We start from the raw sequence: 16,103 nt of genomic DNA on the forward strand, positions 1-16,103 counted from the left end.
TTTTAAGCTGCTTATATATTTGTGTTTGGACTTAAAAATTACTTTTTTTTTTCTTGTGTTTTTCATTTTGATTGTGAAGCCACCCCTCTTTTATCCAGCTGTTTTCAGTTTAAGTATTACACTGTTGTAGGATTATCTTTCTTCTTTTTTTTGTTGTTGTTGTTGATTCTTTTTTTTTGCAAATCCCTAAAGAATTCCTGTTTTAATTTCTTGCTGAATTTTATTTTGTTACACAAAATATGATATATTCACGTAATAAATAAAAAGGACATTCTAGTATGTTTGTGGATTTCCCCCCTATTTAAAAAGAATTAAAATGATGACAAAAAAGTAGCAGAAAATCCTCATTTTATCTCTTAATTTATTGAAAAATAAATTAAGTAAACACTTTTTTTTATGGAGGCCATTCTATATTTTATTTTCCACTTCAGTTTTAAGGTGAAATAATAAAGACTTGTTTATTGAGCAGCTGGATTTTTTTTTTTTTAAGAAATGATTTTCTATTTTGTCTTCCCCCAACATCTCTGCTTTTGGGTCAAATATATATATTTTAGCTGTATTTGTCTCCTAAATGTCCAAACAACTGGATTTCATATTTCATAGGTCTAATTTGACACAATCCTGCAGCCCAACTGGTGGAAAGGAAAAGGCGTCTTCACCTGCACACACTGCTGGATAACGGGATGAAGGGCTTTGGGGAAAACGCGGATGCTCTGGACTATCATGAATCACAGACAGGACATCTATAGGTCGCTTTCTGTTTTATTATCAACTAAAACTAGAAAGCACCCTTAAAAAAACAATAAAAATAAATAAAGAAGCCCGGAGCTCGCTCCTGCACACCTCCCATTCTGTCTCGTGCTTGTGTGGATGTGTTCTGCCGGCACACCGATGCTATCAGGGCATTTAGCAAGCACACTCAGTCGTGGAACATTGTAGTTTTTATTTTTATTTTTTTAATTATGTATTTGGTACTTATTGTGCGACACTTGAAAGTTCAAAAAAAGTTTTTCTTTTACGTTTCTTCTTGATTCATCATCACTTCCCTTTTTCTTTTCATTGTAAAGTGGGCATGTTTGTCACAATAACATGCTCTGTTAACATGCTTATAATCTCCTAGATAGTTGTGTATAAAATAAACTGTTATAACTTCTTTTATAATAAAATATTCAATGTCTACATGCTGTCTCTGCCTTCAAGTTATTTGAGTGTTAATATTAAGAAATACTTTATTTTCTAGCTTCATTCAAATCTTTTGTTTTGCTGACCAACTATTGAATCTGGATCCCTTGAATTTATCCTCCTGCTAAAAGACACATTTTATATCTGCAGTATTTGTTTTCTTTTCTTCTTTGTATTTTTTCCACTGAATTCCCCCGTTTAAATCAGTTTAAAGAAATAGAAAATAAGTCAAACATTTATATTTAGTTGATTTGCAGCTTTAAATACATCTGCCCTTACTTTGATACTTCCTCCACCATGCTGAGACCCATTCTGAACGTTTTCAGACAAAAATTCCAATGATCAATTAAATAAATTCCAAAGGAATTCTGCTTTTTTCCTCAATTCATTGAACTTTTTACCTTACTGACTCATCAAATGAAATATGGAATTAGGAAAAAGACTAAAAACGTATCATCTTATTTATTTAACCAAAGAAAGCATTCAATTAAATTGGGGGGGGGGGCAAAATTATTGTGAGTAAAATGACTTTCTAAGGAATTCAGTAGAATTCAGATTTTTTTTTAGAATTGTTTTACATATTTAGACTGCATTAAAAAAAGGCTTAAATTCAAAAGAGCCTACCTAACTATACAAGACACTTTTCTAGATAAAACTCAATTATCAGACCAAAACCAGGATTTCACAGCAGTTTTAACAAATTACATTTTTGCAGTTGTCATACTTTTAACATTACATTTGACCCGAAAAAAAATATAGCTTAATAGTAAAAATGATATTTACGGAGCCCTTAAAGGGACATTGAAGCAAAAAAAAAAAAAATTCCCACTAATTGAAGCAAAAGAAAAAAAAAATCATGATTTCTAGTCACTAACTGGTGCGCACTCGTTAGCAACAGATTTTCCTTTTTTTTAATTTTTTTTTATTTATTTATTTTTTTAAAATTAATGTAAAAACGATTTTTTTCTGGTTAGTAACTGGTGCACTATGGAGTCCCTAAAGAGACATTGGGGAAAAAATTAAGAAAAAGCAAAACAAAACAAACAAACAAGAAACATCACTATCTTGTAGTAATAGTAATTGATTTTTTTTTTTTTTTTACCATAATTTTTTTTTCTGATGTCCCTTTAGGGGCTCCGTAGATATTTCCTCCCTATATTATCCAATTTTTGTAAATCCTAATTTTTTAGTTTGCAAAAAAAAAAAATTAAAATAAGAATACATGTAAATTCTCCGAATATTCTTCACTGATAAAGTTACATATAAATAATGCTGTTGCAGCTATAGTTTAATAAATCACACACGTTTGTTTCAACTTTGGTGCACTTCTCAAAAGTACCACCAGGTGTCAGTGTAGCGCCTCTCTCCTGAGTCTCTGATCCCCGCTTCAGCTCAGCCGCTTTACAAAAGGTCCTGTGTGTGGATGCTCACCGTGGGTCCCGTGAAACCCGAGATTCACATTCATGCTTTGGTTTTTCCTCCTGAAAAAGAGGGAATGAAGAACAAACTAAAAAGCACAGCTCTGCGTTTTGCCTTCAAGCATAAAAATCTGTTTTTTAAAAGATTTTTCTGCTTAAAATTAGTTTGTTCTTATTCTACTGAGCAAACTGAACCTTAATATTCTGCTTCAGTTTATAAATTTGACTCTTTTTAGCACAACATTTTAATAAGTTTCTTTAAGAAAATCTGAAATCTTTTCTGACATTTAAGGCTAAATATTTCTGTTTATGGACCAGACGGGGGCGCTCTCTTCCCTCCTCATGCTCCAAGCTGAAACCTCCCCCTTTGTATAATCACAGCAAGAGGAAATAAATGCTGGTGACATAAGGCTGCTTAATCCTCTCTCTGAAAAATGTATTCAGTCACGCATCCATCAGCTCGCTCTTCCTGTTTGCCTTTATTGCTGCTTCGGTGCAGCAACACAAACTCATGTTTTTGTAATTATTTTCAGTCCAAATCAAGAGATTGTCCTCAATTACCTCACATCTTCTTCATTATGCACCCTTTTTTATTATGTAGAAGAGCAAAAGAGATTAGACTTCAGATTTACCTTTTTCTGCTGAAACTTTATGTTTTTGAGCATTTAAGAAGCTTTTTCTTATGCAACAATGCTTTCCAAAATCCATCCCCTCTTCTTTTCCAGCTGCCCTCCTCTCTCCTGCATCCAAGGAGGATGGAGAAATGGAGGGGAGGCAGCCCTGACCTCCAGAAGTCCAGCAACCCGAGATGCTCAATGAAATATTTAAAGCTTCTGTTTTATCCGCAGTGCGTTGGTCAAGACAAACTGCGGGCCTCCGTGACGTAATGCCAAAGCCGCCCGCCAGCTGTGTGATTGGTCCGTGCTGAGGCAGGGTGGCCTTTCAAGAAGCCCTGAGGCTCCATGTTTATAGACTGTCTGCATGCTGGAGGTTTGATCCATCAAGAACTAAGCTTCAACTTCAATTTATTTTCAGAAAACCTCTCAGCTGCTGCAAAATTAAACCAAATTATTATTAAAGCATCCCATTAAACAGAGATGTTTCTGCTGAATGGATGGCTCAGGTTCACAGCAGCCTTCAGGGTGGGTGTTGGATTCCTCGGATCAGTGTTGGATGACAGCTCTCTGGTTACAAGCTCTGTTTCAGGGGGTGCAATAGCAGCTACAGCACGATCCCTGGCTCTTTACTAATAAATGAACCCCTGATTAACTTGCTCTCACCTGCCTCCACCTTCAGAAAGGGCGGTCCAGCAGAGCCTCCATCAAGAGGTGGAGGAAACAGATGGATGACACCCCGGCAACCGTCGTTTTTGGAAAGAACACTTGGAAAAACCCTCCCTAACCAAATCCTTCCCACATTTTATTTTAGCAATTTTAGTTATTTTGCAAAGTTGGATGTGTTGAAATGTTATAGGAGAAACAGCATATGAGGGGAATATTTGAAAAAAGTCAAGAAATAACAAAAGGTTATAAAGTTTTCAAAAATACGTTAAAAAATACATTTTTGACACCTTTTTATAATATATTTTTTTTTATAGTCATTTTTAGCATTTATGTTGTGTTTGGGTCAAAATTGACCAATTTTTCATTTAAAAATAGGTCATTTGGACATGAATACATGAGGATTAAGTGAATGGAAATCAATTATAAAAGAATAAAACATATAAAATTATAAAACAGTTTTCAAGAAAGAAATGTAAAAGATTTTTGACACATTTTACAATATTATATGATTTTATTTTATTTTTATAATTTAGTTTTGCTTTTTTCTAGCATTTATATTGTGTTTGGGTCAAAAATGACCCATTTTCACACTTAAAAACGAGTCGAATCCATAAGGATTAAGTTAATGGAAATTAATAATAAATAATGTGATGGTTTTAATGTTTTTAACCAAAACAAGTGAATTATTTTATGAATATTACATTATTTTGGAAACTGTCTATGTTTTCCCGATTTTGGTGAAATATCGATTTTTTTAATCTGAGGGGATTTAATAAAGATTTTTAGAGTTAATAATTTGATTAAATATTATTTTCAGATAAAATATTAGTCGAAATTGCGTAAAAGTGATTATTAGGGCTGGATGGATTTAAAAAGTGTAACTAATTAATTTGAAACCCAAGAAAAAAATAATCGTGATTAATTGTGATTATTGTCTGTGAATAATCCTATACAAAACTGAACATTTAGAGCCTTTATTTGGTTATTTGACGGCCCGTGTCCCCGCAGGAGACGCGCGTAAAAGAGCGCATCTGTCCATCTGATCCCTCCTGATCTGGCAACACAGCCCGACAAGACCAAATGAGTTTTTTTAAATATTCATCGTGGTGTTCTCATCTCCCCATACACGCCCCTGACTCACGGCGCAGCTCTGGTTTCAGCAGGTGGAAACCACGCCGAGGTCTGGAGAGCTGCGCGCGCGCCTGCTCTCCATGCAGCAGCAGCAGCAGCGGCGGCATCAGGGATTAATTTCACCGTCGCTATTCACTTTGAATGGAGTGAAACCAAAGCCAGCTCCATCCCTCCTAAATATTAGAGGAGTTTTGTCTCCCCAGGTATGTGCGTAACCCCCCAACAGCAGGTAAATGGACTCTGACTGGCCATCGGAGAGGAGCGCTGGCAGCACTCACAGCATATATTAGGCCAACTCGACGCATAATTGGGGCACACTTCAGCTGGATGAGGTGGAGGAGCAGGGAAGGGCTCTCCTGTCAGGACCCAAAGCGTCATCTCAAGGTGGTATGATTTGAATTTTCAATTTTTGATTTTTGTCACCAACCCAGAAAGCCTGTTATGTGACGTCAAAATGATAATCCTCGATTTAGAGAGACTGCAGAGGCACTTTATTTTGTAGCACGTCCTCCGACAGGAAGTGTTGCGCAATCAGAAGAGGAGGAGGAGGAGGACCAGTCAGAGAAGTTTAATGGTTATTGGCCATCTGGAGGTGGTCATTTGATCTCACAGCATCTCAAAGAACGACTAAGCACGCATGCGCCGCAAACTGCCAGAATTATTCTTTAATTTCTGCTTATTTTATTTTTCATTAGCATTTTTTTTAATTTATAGGCTGCAGGACAGATAATCTGTGCAATCTATGAAAAAGATAAATAAAACGACTGATTTCTCAGAAGGCCTGAGGGCCTCACCTCAAACATTAGGCCTGCAAACGTTTAAAAATGTAAATAAAAATGTCAAAAAGGGGTGCATAATGGTTTAAATCATGCACGTGAGCTATTTTTGTCCAAATATTGTTACATTTTTGTTAAAAAATGTAAAAACATTTAGATACTTTTAAAAAAAAAGATTTTCTTGCACAAATTGAAGCCACATTTTTTGTCGTTGGATCCATTTTGCTTCAGGGAAAAATAACAGAATCAAAAGTACAACAATCCTGATGTTTAATTGATAAAATAAGAAAAGAAAGACGAGAAATTATCGGCGTGAGAGGCTCAGGAGAGAGGGGGTTGGTTCAAATGATTTTGTTAGGAAAGCGTTTAATCCGGAGAGACAAAAACCTCATCCTGATCTGCTCAAGCTGATGCTCCGCTTTGAAAAAAATAATGGCTCCACTTTCAGGGTTTAGACCCAACATTGTTTATTTAGCTTTTAGAAAACTATAGAAACAAGAAAAGATGGATTTACTGATGTAGACAAACAACATATTTTATATTTTGAGGTATTTTGATTTAAAGATGGTGCGGATAAAGCCTTAAAATCCACCTGACTGTGTTGCGCAGGTGTTCCAGTCACAAAAAGAATAAAAAAATACCTGCAGGTAAAGAAGAAAAGAAAAGGTCTCCTCCTGCGCCGTTTGAAATGTGCGCCTCCAAGCACCTTTTGTGAACGCCAGTGCGCCCTGACGCGCAGGTAAAAGAGGGAGGAGGCTGTTTTGGAGGGAGAGGGAAGCGCAGCCGAGAGGCGAGCAGACAGAGGAGAGAGGAGGCGAGCAGGACTCCTCCGATTGACATTTGATACTCAGGAAGTTCAGGACTGCGCTTGGATTTCTTTTGTTTCATTGTAAATTCTGCCGCGGCGCACCGGCGCGGACCTCGGGGTCTCCGGCCGCCCCCACCACGACACTGATAGCGGAAAAGCTTGAAATGATAATGATAGGTTTAGGGAGGGAAAATGTGCGCGCGGACGGGTCCGACTTCAGCGCAGACTGCGGGGTTGGTTGTGACGCACGACGGACTCTGAGAAAGGTACGAACATTTGACCATTTAGGGTTGAGCAGGAGCTGAAATAAGTCGGAAAGGCCTTTAAATTGAACATTTTCGGGATTAAAAGTCCAACTAAGATTTTAAAAAAGCGCAAAAACAACCAAAGATTTCTCATAGTCACCACTTTACATCGCATTAGACTTCTTTTTTCCGTTTCTTACACATATTTTTTTTATTTATCTTCATTTACACCTTAAAATATTCATATTTTTTAAATCTAAGTTTCCCTAAATTAAATAAAATAAGAGTAGTTATGCATGAATGTCCCATTGTATTGTCCTAATCTGATTGCACCTGCGTTTTTGTATGCGTAAAATGCCAAAGGATGGTGGATTAATGTTCAATTTAGCTTGTCAACAACCTCAATATATTCTAAAATATATTACAAATATCCAAACTTCTAAAAAATGTTGCTTGTCAGTAGAATAATCAAAAAATTACATTAAAAATACACATTTTTTTGTCTTGTTTTCTATTCAAATTGTATACTGAATGAGTTTGGATGCGGCTGCAGGTTAAATCCTCCAGAAATAACCGTGAAGTTGTGAACTAAATGCGATTATGCGCATGGGCTTTGGAGCACGCAGCTCCAAGTTCACCTAAAAGGAAGTATTTTATTGTTTTCCTGCTGTTAAATTCGGACTTTTTTATTAATTTATGCATGTAAATCAAGTTGGAATGTGTGCAGTTTCCACCTCCTAACATTTTCTAGATGATTTTAAGCTTCTATCTGCATTTAAATATTTTAAAATAGGCATACATTTCAAAATAAAATGTGCTTTTATGTGACTTTTCTTAACTGTAAATTAAACAATAAAAGAGCACATTAGTCAAGTTTTTAAGAAAAATAACAGGATACTTTTTTGTCTGACTTGGCTTTTTAGTGGTATTGATTTCTCCAGGAAATGGCAATGGGAGTCTTACTCAGGGAGCCATTTGGGCGTCTGAGGAATCACTTAGTGCATGGTTTGATCGCTGGAATCAATGGGAGCTCCATGCACTGCAGGGCCCTCAGTAAAGGGAGCTAATGGCTGAACCAAGGGTGGGGCGTCTGCCGGGCCCCCGGTAGGACAGAGCTCTGTTCGGATTATCTGCAGTGCAGGGGATGCTTTTGACAATACATTCAAGGTCAGGAAACGGATTTAAGGTTATGTCACAGACGCTGTGAGTCTTTATGATTTAGTTTGACCTAAAATTGAAAGAGAATGTTGTGAAATGGTGTTTTAAATACAATTCTGGAGACATGTTATACTGTAGTTGAGCTGCAATGTTCATTAAAGGTAGATTAAAAGGTAAAATTTGTTTATTTTTAACTTAAAATACATTTAGGACAGTAAAATTTAATCGAATGTTTTTATTTTGAAAGGCAACATGGGAATGGAGGCTGAATCTTTATCCTTTTTTAACATTTTCTGGTGAAATCATTTGAAGAATTGCTGATATATTTTGCCTAAAACAAAAAAAAATGATATTTTGACTGTATTGTAGGAGATCGAGTTTGCATAGTTCCCGTTTTGTCTGGATTTATCACTCTAAATTTACATCTAACAGTACAATTACGGCCTAATTGGGTGAATTGCTTTCAAAACAAACTGTCTCTTCCTGGAAACCCATAAATGGCAACACTAGTGATTAGCAGTGAACGGTTACGAGTTCGACTGGACTTATATTTAGTGGAGGCACAGTAGTCTTTGACCTGTTACTCAATGTGAGGATCAATCCTCTGCAGTGCAGCACATCCTGAGTTAAGCTGCGTCACCGCAACACTGTGGACGCACCAGAGGCCGTGGTACTTCCTGTTTGCCACTGAACGCCCCGCTGTCACTTTTTCTCCTCCAGGTTGTTTATTTTCTGACGACTTTGAGTAGTTTTGTGTCGCTGGACTGTCGTTGGGCGGAAAATGACTCCTGTTCTGTGTATGGCACTGGTAGAATTCACTGTGAGAGCTCACTATCAGTGAATTACCATAGGGCCATAAACAGAGCAGAGAAAGAACCACTTTGACCGTGACCGTCCTCAGTGGCGTGCTTCACATGTGGGTGGGGTGCAGCTGCATTCAAACATCTTCATCCTCGGCGTCCAAACGCCTGTCCTCTTCTTAGCCTATTTTGGCACTAGCACATTTTTGCTTCTGTATATCTACTTTGAGCAATTATGTGTAGTGCCAATATAGGAAAAGACAGACTCCCGTCGCCTCCATGCAGGGATTGTCTTTTCATAATTGTGTGTAATTCAGTGATTCTGCTCAGGCCGTAACGCCGTGGTTCTCTGGTGGTGTTTGGCAATGGTAGAACTCACACTGGTGAGGTAGATGGATCCGGTGGTTCTAGACTTGCCAACTACTGCTTGAGAGTGTCCAACAGACTGAAACAATGTGGTGCATAATGAAGTCTATCAGTGAGTGGCTGGTGGTGGTGTAGGGCGCGGTGAGTCACTGTTCCTCGTCTGCACACCACAGCCTCAGAGCTCCAAAGACTTAAGACTGAAGGGCGACCGGGTCAGATGTGGGTCAAACATTTCAAGTCTCACTCCGATCATCTTTTGATCGATTGTAGCGTTCCAAGGGGTCTTTCATTTATCATTATGTATTTGTTGCCTAAATAAAAAAAACGTGTCGTTTCCTAGGACTTAATTTAGTTTGAAGTTGTGGGCGGGACCATTGGTGAGTCCCTCTCCCTTGCTAAGAGCAGGTGGCCCGCCCACTGTGTTTCTCCATCATATTTAAGTCCTTTTTCAAATGGTATTTTTTCCTGATTAATAACAATTTAAATGAAAAAAAACTATTTTATGTTTAATTTTCTTGATATGTCCTCCATCATTAGTAAAAGGCCACAAGATCATGTTAAAAACACAGTTTTCCAAGTTGTTCATGAGCTTTTATTAAAAGAACAGAACAAACGATATGAGGGAAAATGTGGAATTCAACTGCAGCATCTTTGCAGCTCAGTTGATTGTAATATTTCTTTATTTTAGTTTTTTCTCTGTCTTGTCATGTATTGTGTGACTTATGTCCGAGTTATTTGTACTGCAAAGCAGGAATCTACTGAAAAACAGCTTTAAATTGAGTCAGGCCAGATTGTTTTTTTTTTTATCTTTTCCTATTTAATATTGAATCGAATTGAATCAAATCGAACCAAACCCAATCCGATCAAATTTAGTTTAATTTTTACCTGTTTAATAAATCAAATCAAATCCAATGTATTCACAAAAAATCTGATTGAATTGAAGAGAATCTATTCAAATCAAATCAAACCAAATCAAATCAATTTGAATCTAATCAAACTGAATAAAACACAGCCCAAACCAAACCGAAAGCCAGTCGAATTGAATCCAACAAAACCAAACCAAACCAAAGCTTGATCGAATCAAATTAAATAAAACCAAACTAAACCAAACCAAACAAACCAAACCCCAATGAAATTGAATCAAATCGAATGAAACCAAACCTCTATCAAATCAAACCAAAATAAACCACAATCAAATTGAATCACATCAAATTAAACAAAAAACCCAAACAAAATACAATCAAACCAAACCAAACCCCAATGGAATCAAATCAAACTAAACCCCAATCAAATCAAATCAAATCAAACCAAACCCCAATGGAATCAAATCAAACCAAACCCAAACCTAAACAAATCAAATCAAACCAAACCAAACCCCAATCAAATAAAACCAAACCAAAACCCAATCAAATCGAATCAAACCAAACCAAAACTCAATCATATCAAACCAAAGCCCAATGGAATCAAATCAAACCAAACCCAAATCTAATCAAATCAAATTAAATCAAACCAAAATAAGCCCCAATCCAATGAAACAGAATAAAACTATACCAAACCAAACCTCTATCAAATCAAACCAAACTCCAATCAAATCGAATCAAACCAAACCAAACCAAACCAAACCAAAACTCAATCAAATCAAATCAAACCAAACCACAATGAAATCAAATCAAACCAAACCCAAATCTAATCAAATCAAATTAAACCAAACCAAAATAAGCCCCAATCAAATGAAATAGAACAAAACTATACCAAATCAAATCAAACCCCAATCAAATCGAATCAAACCAAACCAAACCCCAATCAAATCAAACCAAACCCCAATCAAATCGAATCAAACACCAATAAAATCAAATCAATGTGAATACCATTTCCTAACTGGCGCTTCAGTAACAAATAACCTTTCAAGTCTGTGTTTAATGTTTCTTAAAACATTATGCCATTGCCACTTTATTTCAGTTCTTTGTGATCTTTTTTAAACTGAAACCTCTCTTTCATATTCCTACAATGACTGCTCCATTTAAAATGAGACATCATTCCTGAAGGAAATTGCTGGTCGAGCACTTTTACCATCGCCGAGAGAGACTGTTATCAGTTCTAAATGGTGCTAACCTCGTTTTAAAAGCTTATCTTTTTTTTCCTCAATTACCCCCCTCCCCAGCTTTCACCAAAAGGGGCACCACAATCAAATTTTTCCTAATGTGGGCTAGAATATCTAATGTGTCGATGGAACAAAAAAAGAGTCAGCTGAGCCATTAATAATGAAGACCCTCCATCGTCATTCTCTTAATGGAAGAAAGCGGCGTGTAGTTTGTTCCGTGCTGATAGTGCTATAACAATAATGGACTCTTGTGCTCGTCCTGACTCAGTGTTTCCTACTGGAAGGCCGGCTGGTGACTGCTGTCTGTGCTGGACTTCATGCACAGATGTCCAGCTATTCCGCCTGCAGCCAAACATCAGGGGGGGGCTCCTCTGCTAGTGGTACAATTGGCAAAACGCACGGTGTCGTCTTACTGCTCTCTTTCAATGCACCCCCCCACTTTTTTAACCTAAAAGGCTTGAGAGCAAAAGAATTTTTCTCAGTTCAGTCCAGCAGTGAATTGACAGTTTGGCTCCAAAAACCCTCTGAGCTTGGTATATCTGGGTCAGGGTCTGCTAATGTAGGTGACAGGGGGATCTGAGGATTAAAACCTCTTTATCTGCCTTTGCATAAATCCTGCTTTATAGACCACACTTCAGATTTAGCTAATATGATTTGTATTGTCAATAGCTGGTTGATCTATAGGGATGTCATCAATGGACTTTTGGAAAAGCTTTTGTGTAGATTACAGATAACCACTGCATTTTTTTTTAGCGTGGTTCATGTTACAGAACATATAGACGCTTAGTTTGTGCACGGACACCTGCTGACTCACGTCTGGATTGGCTTATTGTTTATTTAAACACACAAAGTCTCCCATCTGTGATGCAAATACACATTTTTTGTCTAAAAAGGATCCATTGTGTCACTCTAACGATTTTTTTCTTTTTTTTTTTTTGCAGCAGAGCAAAGTGCATTGTGGGATAACCCTTGTCAATGCTTCTCCAGATGGGCTGAGGGGCTCAGGTTACACTGCATTTTTGCGTGCATGCTCTATCCCAGAGCCCCCACCACCAGCATCCTTGCCCCTTTCTTTCTCTCTCACACACACAGTTTCCTGGGTGGATAGAGTTGACCTGAGACAGTGCTCCGCCTGTGTTCTAATGCAAGCTGCAGAGCATTAGTGAAATGAGATTACCTCCGTTCTTACGCAGTGTCTGGACTGGAGGTGGACAGAGGTGTGAGTCGGGAAGGTTAGGAGGCCATTATGAGACTATTATGCCGCATTTATTATCATCAAAGTCGAACAAACATCGCCTATTAAAATGACATCTTGTTCAACAGGGATGCTTCTGCAGAGGAAGAGGAGGAGGAGGAGGAGGAGGGGAGATTACGTCTTGTCAGAGCAAGACTACAAGCACTTTGCCCATATGTGCAGAGTGTGTGAGTGGGTGTAACATGCATGTGGGGATGGAGGGACGGGGATGCAAGTATTAAGAAACGATTAGTGGAGATTAAAGCTCTGCCCTAGACTCTGCTTGCACGATTCCAGGCAACAAGAACCCCTCCCTCCCTCCCTCCTCACGCTGCAGTGCCCCCTGTGGAGATGCGGCACTGAGGCTGTGGCTGGGACGGATCAATGCGTCTTCTCTTCTCAGAGATCTTAACTATATTGCTCTCCAGGTGGAGGGACACATCACTCACTCTGGAGGCTGTCTGCCTAAATTGGATGGTTTGATAACAACTGGAAAACTATGGAGTTGGAGTAGAGGTTGATTATGTAAAAATACAGTTAAGTAACCATCATTTCAATTATATATATAAAAAAAAAATGTTGACTAAAACACAACATTTTTTGGAATATAAGAGAAATTTTTAAGCCGAAAAAAGAACAAAAATTGAAAGTTTGCTAATTTTTTAGGGATGTGACTATTAATCGACTTAATTAATGAGTCAATTTATGCTCTATAGTCCAACCAGATCAATCTACCTGAGGGAAGCTTTTAATCAAATGGACTGATACCATTATAAAATCGTTTCAAATTGAAGTAAATTCATTTAATTTGAATTAAAATATGGTACATTTGATTGACTATAACATAAAACAACCTAATGTGTTGAACTTTATTTAAATATGTGACTATATGTGTGCTATAATGTGGTAATCTAATAAAAATGTAATATAAATGTACTAATCTGCTATAATTATATAATCTAATGATGTTCTGTTTGTATTAATTTGATATGGAAAAACAAGTGGAATGAACTTTATTGAAATAAAACTTGAATCAATTTGCTATTATTATTTTTCTTGTTTATTTGTTTGTTTGTACACACAATTATTGATTATCTTCCAAGAAATCAGAGGAATCTGGAAAAGTTCACACTGATCAGTACAAGGTATTTATGTCTGAGACTCACTGGTTGAATTAAGATAGATTTTAGGTAAACTGAAATGAATTAAGATCGACGATATCGTCAACCACATATCACGACATGAATTGGATCGTTGTTGAAATTTTTTTTTTCTTTTAGAAGTCATCATTTCTTCAGAATTTCTATATTCTTTGTGTTCCAATCAAAAATGATAATTAAAATGATTTTTTCAAAAAATGGAATTTTCCTCAGTGTGTACTTCCGTTTTAATCTGCAGGAAAAGAGGAATCTACATAGTGCCGCCTGATAGATTAAGGCCTGAGCGCTTCTCTCTCTGTTCTGCTCTGCAACAGAAGGACCCTACTAGCAAATCCCAGGCTTTAAAGCAGAAGAGGTTCAGGGAGCTTATGATGAAATCAAGGCTCTGTCTGTCACTGCGGGGAAAGGTGGGGGTGGAGCAGAGCGGAGCATGGAGGCCGCCGGGTTGGTGTCTATATACAACAAGTGGAGCCAGTTATTAGAATAATCAAGCATTTTGGTGGTTCAACCATCAAATGTTGTCATGAGTGAAACTTAAATCTCCTCTTTCAAAAAAGCATGAGAAAAATCCAAGATTATAAAATAAAGCTGCATAAAATACTTATAATAGTATTCTGGTACCACTCAAGTTTAAAGACAACATTTTGTGCACAAACAGCCCATATTTTTGAGACTGGGGCAAGTAGACATTAAATATTTTTGAAGGAATTGAGTGAGTGGCCGCCATCTTTAAAAATGGCGGCCATTTTGGATTTTTCTCTTAGCTAGCACCTTCTTTGTGAGAACGGATCCTATAGCCTACATACCAAATTTGGTGCATGTACTACAAAATGTGTAATTTTTTTTGCCTTTAGCTGATTACTAATATTGAGTTTTGATTAAAGTAATATCTGTCAGAAAAATAATAATTCATTCTATATTATTTAAGCTTTAAGCCAATGTCCATGGGGAAAAAAAGGTAAATGAGTGTTTTAAAGACTTAAATACCGCAAACAGCAAAGCATGCTGGACCGTAGTAATTTAAATAATATAATTAAGAGTTTCATTTAAAATATTAGATCCTGCAATTTATTTTTTAAAGATTTATTCTTGATATGGATCAGTATATTGTATGAATCACAAGAGGGAACAATGTGTCATTTGTTTGTGAATTGTATACATACCAGAACTTAAAATTTTTGTGATTTTATGTTTGGGGAAATTTCATATTCATAAAAGGAAATGGTCAAACTCCAAACCTGATTTTCAGCCCCTTTTGCATGAAACAATGTTATATGGTAATATCATAAAACAAATAAAAACAAAAATGACAAATACATTTTATAAAAAGATCAATTAAAAAAATAAACTGTAGCTCATTACTTTTTGATGTTAAGTTTATGTGCTATGCACTAAGGTCTGTATATATTACTATTTTTTTTCTTCTATTTCCTCTTGGCATTTACACTTTATACAAGTTGTTGTATATGTTGGTTATAAATAAAGATTAAAGACACCAACAAGAGTTTGTGGAGAGGAGACAAAAAGAAGATTAAAACAGAAAAAAGCTGTTTTTTTTTTTCAAATAAAAATATCTTTGGACAAACACGGTTTCCTAATGTCTGAAAAATTGACAACTTTTGGAACTGCTACACAAAATATAATATAGAATGCAGAACAAAATGTTCATTTTAATGGATCTGCAACCTGAGGCTCCAGCGCCACACGAGGCTCCTATGATTAAATAAAATATAGTTTTCTATTTTTCTATTTCAAATTAAATTTTGACAGATTTTTGAGAGCCGTGTACCACCAAAAATCAGTTGGAGATTAATGCACAGCCAGAATTCACACTCAAGAACATTGGATTATAAGGCAAATTTTCTGTTGTAGAAAAATTCAAGCATTTTAAGTGATCTAAAAAATACAGTATGTGTCACTTAGTTCTAACTTCATGAATTTCTGTCTGAGATGCACCAACGATGGTAAAATAAAATGTGGGTCAATCCATAAAAAATAGTATGTCACAGCAAATTTAAAATTTGGAATAAGAATTCCTAACTTTAATATACCTCCCTATTGTCAAATATAGCAAACATGTTTATATTTTGCCAATTGTAGACATTTATTTTTTGTAAATGAAGAAAAAACATGTTTATATTTTATTAAATATTATATATTACACTGATATTATGATAGCTTCAGTCTCGTTGTACACGAGTACACTGCCAATAAAGGCATATTTTATTTAATAAATAGATATAAGGGGCTCTATAAGATTTTTATTTTATTTTTTTAATTCTGTAAAAACAGTTTGTATAAATTTAAGTTTGGACTGAATAAAAGAAAAGTAAAATTCATCCAATTCCCTTTTCAAACTTCGTTTATTGTCATTATCATTCTGCTTTTATTTATTTTTTCGTTTTAAATCATTTTAAAAAAAAACTGCAGATGCCATAGAG

Source organism: Oryzias melastigma, linkage group LG23 (genome assembly GCF_002922805.2).
Source record: "Oryzias melastigma strain HK-1 linkage group LG23, ASM292280v2, whole genome shotgun sequence".
NCBI classification, from domain to species: domain Eukaryota; kingdom Metazoa; phylum Chordata; class Actinopteri; order Beloniformes; family Adrianichthyidae; genus Oryzias; species Oryzias melastigma.